This window comes from Vombatus ursinus, unplaced genomic scaffold, assembly GCF_900497805.2.
Source record: "Vombatus ursinus unplaced genomic scaffold, bare-nosed wombat genome assembly UNPS02014789.1, whole genome shotgun sequence".
Classification (NCBI taxonomy): Eukaryota; Metazoa; Chordata; class Mammalia; order Diprotodontia; family Vombatidae; genus Vombatus; species Vombatus ursinus.
Genome location: NW_020954567.1, coordinates 24,468,355 through 24,483,705, shown reverse-complemented (window position 1 = coordinate 24,483,705; position 15,351 = coordinate 24,468,355).

Below are 15,351 nucleotides of genomic sequence, written 5' to 3'. Positions count from 1 at the left end.
CCTTTTTACTTGGGGGGGGTGGAGGGAGGCAGCCGCCTGCAAGATGAATGAATCATCAGAGGCTCCCACAGAAGCCAGCTTTAGAAGAGAGGGAGGGAAGGAGACAGCGAGGAGCAGACAGGGCTGGTTTTTGAGGACTTTGTATGGTACATTGCCCATTGCCCACCCAATGGGGTGTTGAGGATGAAAAAGATTGAGGCAGTGCCAGGCAATGATGGGATATAATTTGTTGATGGGCCAGGAAAAGAAATATCCCTCTACTTACTTGAAATTCCCACCGTTCTATGTAAATTCTCCAAAGGGTCAAATCATTTCCTAGTCTCTGGGAAGTGTTATTTTCTCTTTCAGTGATTTTGGTAGGGAAGGTAGGCGTTACAGTATGATGCCTTTTAAAATATACCTACGGAACGTGCCTGCCCGTTTATCATTTCAATGCCATTTGTTGTGGCCCTCCTTTTTCTACCTTCCACCCTCTACCCCTTTCTTGGTTTAGATACATAACACATGAAATTTCAGGACCCCATACCTGCCAAATGATACAAGACACAATAAGGCTAAACAATCTAACCCAGAGGATGGCCATTAGACCGTTTTTGATGTTTCTGCCAAGATGAAGTTGGAAAATGGAAATACACACATCACAGCTATGACAGTGATGAGACACTTAATTGAAAAGCAAATTCATAATTTGGCTTAATGAAATGACTTAGTAATCATCCATGACTGAAGAGGAAGTCTGCCTTTTTGAAATGTAGCTTTCTAATGCTTTCCTTTAATTCGAGTATCAATGCTGTTCAGCTCCAATCTTGAAAATCACTGGTGTTTTTTTTTATCAAAATTTAGTGCTGTTCTGTTAATAATAGCTAGCATTTTTCCTTTGATATTTTTCCTCTAATAGAACTGAAACACATTGCAAAGACCTTTTTGTTTTTTGTTTTAATGGAGTTCTGTTCAGGGTAAAACTGTTTACTCCCTGCACCAATTCATCAATAATTAGCCAACTCTTTTCAAAGGTTCTTAGAGCCTGTATATATTTTTTCCCTTTCAGTGTGAAATTTCAAGTGACTCTCAAACCACTAGCTCCAAGGTACTTTTTTTTTTAAATAGGCAAGATTTTTATACCTATATAGAGTCCAAGAAGCTATCATCTGTAATCTCAGTAGTGCGACTTGAATGAATGAATGAAAAAGCCCTGAGGATGTAAATTCAAAGGCAAAACCAGTCCCTGACATCAAGGTGTTTACATTCTAAGGTGGGGGAGGGGGAGGTGGTAAGGGAAAAGGAACAATATACATAGAGGAGTGGTGGCCAGAGAGATGTGCTTTAGTCCAGAAAGTTAAAGGAATGGAAAATGAGGCAAGAGAGAAGGGATTGATACAAGGCCTTTGATGAGGATGCTGTATGAAGTATGACTGAACTAGTTAGTCTGTAGCAGCCAAATAATAGATAGAATGCTGATCTCAAGTCAGGAAGAATGGAATTAATCTTGCTTCTGACCTCCTACCTTCTTCTGGAAACCTTTCCCAGGCCTCCGAATGCTAGTGCTTTCCCTCTGAGGTTATCTCCAGTTTATCCTATACTTTTTTTTTTAGAAGCCTAGGCCTCCTCTTACGTAGGCTAGAAGTACAGGGCTATTTGCCCTTGCTTAGGCAACCTCCTGGTCCATTCTCTTCCCTCAGGGCTCACCGTACCAACATTGAATTTAGTAAAGACACCCTATCCTCTTAGCCCATTTCAGCTCGGAACTCCCGAAATGAAGAGATTCACCAACTCAGGAATCACATGCTGAAGCATCAGGGGGTATAGATCTTGTTTTGACATAGTTGTCTGCATGTTTTCTCCCCAGCTTGATTATAAACTTCTTGAAGGCAGGGAGCTTTCCCCTCTTTCTTTGTATCCCCAGTGTGCATATCACAATGCCTGGCACATACTAGGTGCTTAATAAATGCTTATTGATTTGACTTGACTACTAGATGGGTAATCTGGAGCAAATCTGAGCTTCAGTTCCTTTATCTGTAAAATGGGGCTAATAATAAATACCCTTGGTATTTGTATGTGAGTCTCAGATGGGTAGAGAGAGACACAGGACTCCATGCCTTGCTTTACAAAAGTTAAAGCATTCTATAAATGCCAACTGATATTAGTCTTTGGCTATGAATGCCTTGATATGCAGGCATAGCAGTTAATACCAGAAAACTAAAAGCAGCTGGTTTCCAAGAATCCTAAAGGTGGCCCATGGGAGTTGTTCCTTCAGGAAGTGCCTGGAGTCAATCACCACACCAGTCCTCAACACTATTACAAGCAACCGAAGAGTTACTGTAGGAGGAGGAGAGCTGTGGGCTTTTGTGAGATCTCCACTCAACACTACCCTGTAGTACATACACAAGGCAGATTTACCCTTCCCCAAATCTCTTCCATCTGCAATCCTCCACCCCCTCATCCTTCGGCTTTTTTAAAAAAAACAAAAACCTACAATTTTTTTTATGTGAGTTAGAATGAAGCTTATCTTGTTTATTGTTATCTTCTATTCTCTCTTTCTCTTTTTTAAGTCTTAACCTTCCTAGTATCAAATGCAGGAACCCAAATGTACAAGATCATTGTATGCCATGTTTTATTTACTTTTATTTTAATTTGTGGAATAAAATAAGCATTTGTATAGCATGGTATAATAAAAAGATGATTGCACGTGAAACTGCAAATCTATTATGTACAACTGCTATTCCTTTTAAATATATAAATATCTTTATTATTTATTATTAAATATATTAATATTTAATATTTAAATATAAATACATTAAATATAATATATTAAATATTAAATATTATTTATTATTAAATATATAAATATCTGTATATCTTTTTTCCTTTTTTCCCTCTTCCCTGCCCTATAGACGGCTACCATTAGATACAAATATGTGTGTGTATGTGTAAAATCGTTCTATGTATACTTCTACTTATCAGTTCTTACCATAAGTTTTAAATTCCATTTGTTTGGAACCCAGAGCCAAGGTTGTTCTGGTAAATATTTAACAACCAGCTCTCTGAAAAAAAAATATATTTATATATGTGTATGTGTATGTGCATCACTTCTAAGTTTATCTACATTTTTAACATTTTCTCTACTGTTTCCTTAAATCTAGACCATCAACAAAAGAATAAATCAAATCCTGATTGCTGATTTCTGAGGTGTAAATGCTCACACTGAAAATTTAGTAATCTGCTCCCGGGACCAGTCAAGCTAGCTCTGACACTGTCCCCTCCCCCAATCTGGAGCTCATTTTCCCTATAGAAGCAATGTTATGTGGTCCCATTACAGCACCAATATTACTATAGAAGCCACCTATCATTTGTAACATTGTTTCATGTATGAAAATGGATTTCTCCCTCTGCTTCTGGACACCAAGAATGCATCTGCTCCTGATGCCTGTCAGGAAGAACAAGAACTTTCTTTCCAACATCAGTCCTAGCAATTGACAGTGGGATTTCTTGGATTCCAAAAGAAGCAGGTGAAGGAAATATGAAGAGAAAGAGGGTCCTGGGTGATCCCAGGAGACAAAATCACACATACATAGACAACTAAGTGTCTGAATGGACAGAGTGCTGGACCTGGAAGGAAGGAGTTAGCATTTATATGGAGCCTACTATTTTCCAGGCACTGTGCTAAGCACTTTTTACAAATATTACATCATTTGATCCTCACAACAACCCAAGGAGGTAGGTGCTATTATTATACTCATTTTACAGTTAAAGAAACAGAAATCTTTGAAGCAGAGTCTCAAATCAGCTTTTCAAGATAAATTGAGTTAGGGAAAGAAGAGAGAGAGAGACACAGAATACCACGACTTGGCAAGATAACGGAGATTCTAGGACATGCTGAGACTGCGGTTGGAAGGACCACTGCTGGGGAAGCTTTTTCTTGAGTCCAGACTGAAGATCTCACCTGACCTGAGGGGAGGAGGATGGAGGAAGTGTTCCATCTGGCAGCTTCTTATTTTAACTATTTTTTTTGGCCAACCAAATACCTTAATATCTCCATTGTTTCTACACTGAAGAAGAATTAAGTGCTTTCAAAATGTCAATGTCCTGGGACAAAGACCTAGTCATCCTACCTTAGTAATAATTCTATTCTTAGCAGTTGGAAAAGGAGAGGGATCATAAGAGACCCCAAGCACAGACAGAGGGTAGCAGTCAGGATCTGCGGCATCCTAATAGTGACACAAAGATAAGATTTTTGGTTGGAAGTAGGGAAGGCAGCCATTCCTAAAGAAAGGACAAGTAGATTGTAAACACCTCGAGAGCAGAGGTCTTACTGATCTATACCCAACTCAGTACGTAGTATAGCACATTGAACATAAGAATAACTTAATAAATGTATGTTTATTATTGTTCCTAGTTTGAGCCTTCATATTCAGGGAACTGCCTCAATTAAAAATGATTCAACAGGAATTCTAATATAATTTGTTTCTTCTTCAAAAAGTAAATCTCCTATTTTTTTAAAAATATATTTGTTGAAAAAATATATTTGCTGAAATTATTGTTAAATTCATTATAAACTTCAGAAGGTTTTTAAATCTTTTCTCAGGTAATAAAAATGCTTCCTTACTCTTTAACATAAAAGAGTCCCTAAATGAAATCATTTTTTCAAATAATTTAAATACAAGCTTCAAAAATAGTCTTATTTATTTTGTACTGAAAAATAATTTCGCATATTTGAATCTATCCTCTTCCTTGAAGAATCATAAGAGTTTGTCCCTAAAGATTCTTTCTCTTTACCATATAAATAATAAACTTTCTGAACCTCTTGACCTCTTATATTATTTTTTGTTTGTTTTGTGTGTCCCCTTTAAACAGATAGTGGTCACATCATTGGCTATGAAGCCAATGAGATAAGTTAACAAGCATTTATTAAGGCACTGTGCTAAACACTGGGGATAAAAAGAAAGGTAAAAAGTCTGTACTCTGTGCTCACAGTCTATTGGGGAAGACAACATACACACAACTATGTGCAAATATGGTGTTTACAGCATGAATTAGATGCATCTCAGAGGGAAGGCACTAGAATCAAGAGAAGTTGGGAAAGGCTTCTTATAGAAGATGAGACTTTAGCTAGGGAAGCCAGAAGGCAGAGATGAGGAGGAAAAGAGTTCCAGGCAGAGGAGAGAGCTGATGAAAATGCCTGGAGTTGAGAGTTGCAGAGTCATGTTCCAGGAATGGCAAGTTGCCAGTTTCATTGGATTGCAAAGCACATGGAGATGAGTAAGGTGTTAGAAGACTGGAAAGGTTGGAAGGGGCCAGGATATGAAGGGCTAGAAAAACCAAGCGGAGAATTTTGCATTTGATCCTGGAAGAAATAGGGAGACACTGGAGGTTATTGAATGGTCAGTAAGTCAATAATCCAAGTTTCTACTGTGTACCGAATTAAATGGTCTTTTTTCAATCCTCATTCTCCTTGACCTTTCTGCAGCCTTTGACACTGTTGATCACCCTCTTCTTCTTTATTCTCTCTTCTCTCTAGGTTTATGAGATTGCTACTCTCCCCTGGTTCTCCTCCTACCTATCAGAGCTCTCCTTCTCAATCTCCTTTGTTGTATCACCAGTCAGATCATCACACCCACTAACCACAGGTGTCCCACAGGGTTCTGTTTTGGGCCTTCTTCTCTTCCCCTTTTATATTACTTCATCTGATGATCTCATCAGCGCCCATGAATTTAATTAATATCTCTATGCTGATCATTCTGAAATCTACATACCCTGCCCTAACCTCTTTGCTGACCTCCAATCTCACATCACCAACTGCTTTTCTGACATCTCCAACTAGACATCTAGTATATATCTTAAATTCAACATTCCCCCTAAACCTTCCCCACCTCCTACTTTCCCTATTACTGTAGAGAGCAACACCATCTCTCAGGCTCACAAGCTAAGTATAATCCTCAACTCCTCATCATCTTTCACCTTCCATAAATAATCTGTTGCCAAGACTTGTCGGTTTCACTTTGCAACATCTCTCAAATATGACCCCTTCTCTCCAATGACACAGCCACGCTCTGGTGCAGACCTTATCACTTCACGCTCAGACAATTGCAATAGCCTGATAATGGGTCAGCCTGACTCAAGTCTCTCTCTGCTCCAATCTGCCCTCCATTCAACCACTGTGATTTTCCTGAAGTGCAAATCTGATCACATCACCCCTCTACTCAACAGACTCAGCCAGCTAGAAAACCAGTGTCTCTCTATTACCTCCGGGCTCAAATACAACATCCTCTATTGGGCATTGAAAGCCCTTCATAACCTAGCCCCATCTTATCTTTCCAGTCTCCTTATACCTGACTTCCCACTATGAATCTTTTACCCAGTGACACTGGCTCTGGTTCCCAGAACTTTCTATATCTGTCACCCATGCATAGAATGTTCTTCTTCTTCATCCCTGCCAACTGGGATTCCCTGGCTTCCTTCAAGTTCCAACTAAAAATCTACCTCCTACAGGAAGCCTTTCCCAACCTCTCTGAATTCTAGTGCTTTTCCTCTCTTAATTATTACCTGTTTATCCTATGTATAGTTTGTTTGTACATATTTGTTTGCTTGTTGTCTCTCCTATTAGATTGTGAGCTCCTTGAGGGTAGAGACTGTCTTTTGTCTGTTCTTGTATCCCCAGCGCTTAGCCCAGTACCTCATGGTCAGTCAGTCATCAATAAACATTTATAAATAAATATACATTTATTAAGTGCCTACTATATGCCAGAGCATTAAGGAGAAGAGGGTGATCACAAGTGTTAAAGGCTGTAGAGAGATCAAGAAGAATAAGGATTGTCAAAAGGCTATTGGATTTGGCAATTAGGAAATCGTTATTAACTTTGGAAAGAACAGTTTTAGTGGAATGATAAAGTTGTAAAGCTGAATGTAAGGAGTTAGGAAGGGAGTGAGAGGAAAGGAAGTGGTGGCATTCATTGTAATCTTTCCAAAGAGTTTAACATAAAGGGTAGATAAGATATAGGATGATAGTTGGGGGTGAGGGGAATGGAAGGATCAAGTGAAGGTTCTGGGGTAATAGGGGAGACATGGGCACGTTTGTAGATAGTAGGGTGGGAGCCAGTAGACAGGGAGAGATTGAAAATAAGTGATAGAAAAGGGATGACAGGTCTGTTGAAGGAGACAGGATGGAATGGAATTGTTTGAGAGGTTAGTCAGTACAGAGTAAGTCCTTTTCATGTGGTAGGAGTGAAGGAGATCGTGGCCGAGGGCATATGAGTGATGAGAGGAAGAAGAGAAGGAGAGGAAGCTCATGGCAAATAGCCTCAATTGTTTTTCTGTAAAATATGAGGCAAAGTTCTCAGCTGAGAGGGTGGGGGGAGGTTTAAGAAGAGATGAAAAGGTTCAGAAAAGCCTCTGTGGAGAGTGGGATAGTCAGTTGATAAGGAAGGTTTAGAAGGACTGTCTAGCAGCAGTGTAGGCCCAGTTGAGGTTGTGTAGCATAAATTTGTAATGGACTTGGTTAGAATGTTTTAGTTATTTTTTTCTACCATTGTTAACACCGTGTGTGTGTGTGTGTGTGTGTGTGTGTGTGTGTGTGTGTGTGTATGTACAAAGGCAGCAAGCAGATGATGGGAATGAGCCAAGGCTAGGGCTTGGCAGGATACAATTGGTGATATGATATGGGGTCTAGGGACTCAAGAGAAGAGGACAGTGTAAAGTTGAATAGGTCAAGATGGGAAAAGAGAGAGTCTTTGGCACATGGTTGATAACCTGGGAGAGAATTGAGGGCTGAGTGATTGGAGGTGATAGAGGGAAGTGGTCTTGGTGGACCCTGTATGTTAGGAAGATTTTTTTTGACTGCTGAGTGGAAGGTAGACTAGAATAAGGAGAAATTTGTATCAGGGAGGCCAACCAACAGGCTAGCACAAAAGTCCAGGCATGAAATGATATAGACCTAGACCAGAGTGGTAGCAGTGTCAGAGGAAAAATAAGGTTATATAGGAGAAATGTTACCATGGTAGAAATGACAGCATTTGACAATTGACTAGCTGTGGGATTGGTGGTGGTAATGAGAGAGAATGAGTAGTCAAGGATGAACCTGAGTGATTGGGGGGATGGACAGTTACTCTCAACAGTATCAGGCAAGTTAAAATAGAGGAGAGCTGGGTGAGTGGGTAGTCAGATAATGAGTTCAATTTTGGACATGTTCAGTTTAAGATGTCTACTTAAAAGAAATCCAGTTCAAGATGTCCAAAAGGAAGTTGGAAGTGAGAGAATGATGGTCAGGACAAATTAAGAGAGAAGTATAATAACGCTTCATTTTTATACAGCACTTTAAGGTTTAAGCACTTTTTGGCTATATCAAGAAAAGTTGAGTCCATAGGTAATAGAAGTGAAACATGTTTCCCCAATATAAAATTTTGATTAATTAAACCAACTGTAGTTCATTTGGCAGTGTGGATAGACTTTATAATACTACCTAAGCTTTAGGCTAGGGTAATTTTTTTAATGTATGTTACAAAAGAAAAAAAAAGCATTAAGTTTTATATCTGTTGGTGTTGATGCCTAGTCATTCACACAATTCTCATATATGTAGTCAGTTTCCTACTTAAATAAGTCCGTAGGGTGGCCACAGAAATATCTCTCTAGTCCCCGTGGCTCCAGATAGGTACTTTCTGCCCTTCTTTTGATTGCCTCCTGGGGCTGTTCCCCAGGTCATTCCTCACCCTCAGACCTTGCTTCTTACCTTAATGTGGTCCTCTTGGAGAACAAGGAGCAACAAGAACAACAATGTTGGGTTGGTTCAGAGGAGAGGCTGTGGTGTCAGGCTGACCTAGTGATGAATGGGAGGGAGGGAGGGAGGGAGGAAGGAAGGGAGGAAGGGGGGAAGGGAGGAAGGAAGGGAGGAAGGAAGGGAGGAAGGGAGGGAGGAAGGAAGGGAGGAAGGAAGGGAGGAAGGGAGGGAGGAAGGAAGGGAGGAAGGGAGGAAGGAAAGGAGGAAGGGAGGGAGGAAGGGAGGAAGGGAGGAAGGAAGGGAGGAAGGGAGGGAGGAAGGAAGGGAGGGAGGGCAAATTCTTGACATTGCTCCTCCCTCACCCCATCAACCTCGGTGTTCCTCTTGGACTTGGCCTTTCTAGCCTGCATTCCATTTCCTTTTTCTCCACACCAGCTCCTTTTGCTCTTCATTCACCTTTTTGCTCTTCAGAAATCGTGCACCAAAGTCTGCAAAGTACTTGTCATAGTTTTCCTCTGACCGGTGAATCTTCAGTGTTTTTTTTTATACAAAGACCAACCATTGGCACTTATATGTAAATGCATGTCTTCCTACGGGTGACAAAAGGGAAAAGTAGGAGATGAGGAAGAAAGGTACTAGGAGACAGAGGGAGAGAGCCTTTTTGACCTCCTAGACCCTCAATAAATTTAGATTGCCACAGTCCATGAGATAGTTTTCTACTTTGAACTGCTAGCAGTGCAGATTTCATACTTTATTTCATTGTTAATCATCTCTTCATGAGTTAATAATGTGGTTTGCAAGGTATATCTTATCATCCCAAAGGCAAGGATTGTGTACTTCTTTCTATCTCCCTACAACTCAGTTCCTGGCAGCACCCAAACATATACTTATTATGTCCACTTATATTTCTATAGTGCTTTTAAAGTACTTTCTTCACAACAACCAGGTGAAGTAATACAATTTTTTATTATTCTCATTTTACAGATAAGGAAACTGAGGCTCCAAGAAATAGTTGCCTGTCCACAACCACAAAACTACTAAATATTCAGCAAGTGAATCCGTTTGTCTTTTCTCCATGGCTATTGCTCTCTTATTAGTAGGCTAGGGAGGATACTTTGTTTAATGTCATTCACACCAAGAACATCACACAACATGCAAAATAATTTTGCGCCAAATCAGTGCAAATGTTTTAAATTCAGTGCTAAAAACCTTCTGATGATTCTAATAGTTCTCTTAATAGAATGTGAAATACTCTGGACAGCCCAGCTTTTGTTTATGATACTGGGGGTGGGGTGAGAGGAGAAATTCAATCTGTCGGGTTTATCTTTAGAGTGTGTGTGTGGGTAAGTAGTATAGATCTATATTACATATGTAGTATAGATCCAGATCTATATTTATATACATGTATAGTATAGATATATTACTTATATTACAGATCTAAATCTACATAGATACAGGCCTATATGTATATATTTATATCAATATAGCTACATAAATTTTCCTTTGATCCCTTTTGGGAGGTAGGGAAAGCTGGAGAGGATAGCATACAAACAGGGAAATTAGAGAAAATGGGAGCAAATGACATGTTTGATAGAGCTTCAGTCAGGGAAATAAAGGACAGATGAGGCACAGTGAACTAGAGACTAGGCTCAGGGTTAAGCAGCTCTTAAGAGTTTGTCAAGGTATTTTGGTTTTGACTCATCCATTCCTCAAATGCAAAGTTCTCTTACTCTTGTCACCAGCTAGGTTAGTTCAAATAAATTCTTTTGATTATGATCATGCTAGTTTCAGGCCTGGCTAATTGTCTTGAAGCTTTGATAATCCTTGAGAAGATTTTTTAAAATGACATAAGGAGACATGCAGAGCTGGAGACTTTTGCATTGATATTAAGTCACTATGACAAAGGTCCCTGTTTCTCTTAAACTTTCCTCCCCAATAAAAAATTTTCAGTCCCTGCAAATTATACCAGGTACATAGGTAAATAATATATCCATTTATATGCAGTTAGATTATATGCACATTACTAACCCCAGGTTCATAGTCACATATAGGTACAGAGTATCTGATACACAAATTAGAATTGCAAACAGTTTGGCAAACAAATAGATCTTACACAAGAACATAATTAAAAGAAACACATAATGAAGTTGATGGAATAGACCAAGCACAAAGCTTATATGCGATACCCATGAGAAACATCATGGTATTATGGACATCATGCTAGACTTGGAGTTAGGAAGACCTGGATTTGAATCCCACCTCTGACATTTAATAGTTATATGATCATCATGGGAAAACCTTACCTTCTGATCATTAGCTTACCCGTCTGTCTGTAAGCGTGAAATTAATTGATACTGACTTAAGCCATGGTGATAAAATATCCAATCAATCTATTTCAATCATAGACCTTAGACCATGTGGGAAAAGTTTGAAAGCTATTTGATGAGATGAAATAATAACATGCAGGAAGTCTGTTCCAATTGGTTACGGATTTCATTATGCCCTCTTATGCCCTCCTATATAAAGGAATTAAGTTAGCTGAAATCAAGAGTTTCCGAAAGTTGGAGCAAAAATTGGAGCAAGAGGAAGTCCCTGGGGGAGGGGAGGGAAGAGAGACCTTGACTACATCTCCTTCTATCTCCTCCTTCCCCCCAGTTTGGTAAAAGGGAGACCTTGACAGCTTTGAAGAGTCTAAGGGATGTCAAATTTCCCATTCTCCTATTGGCGTTTTAATGAAATCTATAGATCATCAAGAGCCAAGGACTGAATGGATATGGATTCATTGTTCCACAATAGAGTCTAACAAAGAAACTATACCATGAACATAGATTTTTTGGGTTTTGTTGTTTTGTTGTTTTTTTAGGCAATTGGGGTTAAGCGACTTGCCCAAGGTCACATAGCTAGTAAGTGTCAAGTGTTTGGTCTGAGGTCAGATTTGAACTCAGGTCCTCCTGACTTCAGGGCTGGTGCTCTATCCACTGCGCCACCTAGCTGCCCCTTGGGGGAATTTTTTTAAAGCAACTATTTGTTTTTGTTTTTAAATTAATTTATTTTGATTTATTAACAATCACTTCCATAAGCTTTCGAGTTTTACATTTTTTCCCCCTCCCTCCCCACCTTCTTCCCCAAGACGCATGCAATCTGATATAAGCTCTACATATACATTCCTATTAAACATATTTTCACATTAATGATGTTGTAAGAAAGAATTAGAACCAATAGGAGGAACCACAAGAAAGAGAAAACAAAACAAAACAGAAGAAAAAAATAGCAAATAATATGCTTCGATCTGCATTCAAACTCCATAGTTCTTTCTTTGGATGTGGATAGCATTTTCCATCATGAGAACTTTGGAAATATCTTAGATCCTTGCATTGCTGAGAAGGGCTAAGTCTATCAACGTTAGTCATTGCACAATGTGGCTGTTACTGTGTACAACATTCTCCTGGTTCTGTAAAGCAACTATTCTCAACCTCTCTCTGAAAGCTACTTAGGGCTGGATGGCAGACCTGATTCTCAAGTAATAATTCTGGAGGAGGAAGCATACTCATGGAGCTTGGGCTGATAGCATTAAAGAATCACCCGGCTCCTCAGTGGTACCTTTAAAACCTAAAAGGGAGATGTAGCCAGGCTCTGGAGACTCAACTTTTCAATGGGACTGAGAGTTGTAATAAGGATTCTAAGTTTATATGGGCTACATGCAAAATGGATAAGATAATTCCTGTAGCCCCTATCTCACAAGATTGTTGTGAGACTCTCTATGAATTATACATGCAACGTTCTTTACAAACTTTAAAGCACTATATAAATGTTAGCTATTATTACATAATATCACCATGTTGAGGTTATATGCAAAGAACACATTATATATGCTCCAATTGTGAACTGTTTGGTTACATGTAGAATTTCTTCATTCATTACTTCTGGAACATCAGAAGTCAAACTGGTCATTGGCCAGAGAGTCCTGGCATCTCCTTGCCAAGATTTCAATTTTGCATTCTAAGTATCCTGAGAAGTGTTGTCCTTTAGCTCCAATTCCAGGCTTGTGGATGACAAGGAATGCATGTCCCTGTATCTAGTCTTTAAACAGTCCAAGACTGACAACAAAGTCAGTGCTCTTTGGTCCACTGTTAACAGCACCTAGTCTGAGATTCTTAAGTGTTCAGTTTTAGGGCTTGATCTATAAAAAGATTCCTCCTTAATTTACTTTTAGAAAGTCACCAACCAGGAGAAATTGCTTAAGTTTGAAGAGCAAGACATAGATTGAAAATTGGGAAGATGTAGTCCCAAACATTCTACATCAATTCATTGCAATCATAAATTTAGAGTTAGAAAGGATTTTAAAGTTCATTTAGTCAAACCTCCTCATTTTACAGATGAAGAAACTGAAGCCAAGAAAGGTTAAATGACTTGCCCAAAGCCATACAAGTAGGATTTGAACCTAGTTGCTGTGACTCCAACTTTTAGGGCTCTGCCCACTACACCACCATATCTCTTACCACTCTCACTGACCATCTGTAAGTCACAAGTATATTTTAGTTTAGCTATTTATAAGATTGAATACTATGCAACTCAAATTCCTTTGTTGAAAACATACTCAAAGTATTAGTTATCAATTTGCTTTTTCAAAGAGGCAGCACAAATGTAGATAGATAGCTAAAAGCCAAGAAGACTTGGTCTGAAATGCTTCGTCTGACTTTATACTGGCCTTGTGGGCTATGGGCAGGTCATTTTACCCTCTTAATATTCTAAGCAATATTTCAAGACCAGAAGTTGCAGAGAAAATGTTGACCTGTGTTGACAAAAAGAGTTTCCTCATTTGGGAATTCCCCATACCAATGATGTTGTAGGTTCAAAGAATATATAAAATAAAAAGGAAACCTTTTGAAACCTACATATGATGTAGGACTTAAGTTTAATTGCATTTAACAATAATTTAACATGACTACACAGTTTATGCAAGCTTCTACTGACTTTTTGTTTATTGTATTCAAATCAGTAGAAATGTATTTCAAATTACTTTTCTGGTGTTTTAGACTTTATTTAAGTCCAATTGTAATAAGCTACATAAAGGTAGAGACAAGTAGAAAAGGAATAATTAAATCAATCTTTTCTCAACATTCACAGATTTGTTAATATAATTCCTGAGGTCTGTCAATAGATACATGGTGACACCTTACAAGCTACTAAAATGTACTGTTCTACTGAAACAAAAATGATGTTATTTATATACTGTTATCATTCAGTCTTCCTGAACTGCTTAGGAAGTTTTAGTACATGAGATGCTTGAAAGCTATTTAATAAAAAAATGTAGAAATAATAGTTTTAAAGTGAGGAGAAAAAAGAGATAATGAAAATTAAGGCAGCTTCTTAAAAGCTCATGGCATATTGCTAGTTACTACACTGTAGGAATGTACTCAAGATTTCTGGAGTGACACATCTAAAATTTGTCAATAGATAATGCTAATGATAATAACATGGACAGGAACTAGATCTGTGATTTCATTGGTGTAGGGAGCTCCCAGGTGAGGAAATGACTTCTACTAATGCAGGTTAGCACCTTCTCTGCAACTTATAGACTTAGGAAACTTGCTTTACCTGTCCTTCAGATGCTTCTATTTACATGTGACATTGTACTGATTGTATCAGTCCTTGGAACATTGTAGAGTCTCCTAAGTGAGATTCATAACCACTTAAAAGATTTTGGTTTAAGTATCCACATAGGCAAAACAAAGTGGATGAAAAATGCCCATTGTTCAGACTATGACAGGTAGTTGAATTGACAGACTATAGAACTCATCAATTAGTACATGTATCATAGAAAGATACTGCAAATGGACAGTAAGCTGGGTCAGAATTGAGCAATAGAAGGAGAGTAAGCTGGATGTATTGGGGAAATTGCACAGTTCTTTCAGCTCAAGGATTCTCAATCTGGGATTCATGGACCCCTCAAGGAATCTGTGAATAGATTTTGGCAGTCTGTGGGTTTTAAAATATTTTGATAACTGTATTTTCATATAGTTTCCTTTATAATCCTATAAATTTTATCATATATATTAAAAATATTCCAAGAAGAGATCCATAGGTATCATTAGACTGACAAAGGAGTCCATGATACAGAAAAAGGATAAGAACCTCTTTTTTAGCTTCTCTCTGAAATGAAGTTCCATTTTTTTTAAACATCAATATTCTTCAAGTGATGTTTGACAGTTATGGAACAACAGTCTCCAAAGAGCTAAAGATGGAGATAACCAGTAAGTCAATGGAGAGATTCACAGGAAGGATGAGCAGACTGCCATCAGTCAGTCAACACTACAAACAAGGAATTATATAGAAGAAGCAGAAAAAAGAGCGTAAATGCATATAACTGAGGGGAAATGGACCAATCATATAGAACAAGAGATATCCAATGGTCAACCCATATGCTCCACTGGTATCAATGCAATGTTAAGAAATCTAGGAGAGGACTCCCCTGGACAGATTCATAAGAGGATGTGAACAAGAACCACATGGGATGGATATGCCAATTTTGGTTGTGCTCTGCCCCACTGGATGGAGTATCCATATCAGTAAGACCACATAGCCATTGAGGTATTAAGGTCATGCATGTATTACCATATGACTTTTATTGTTGTTGTCCACAC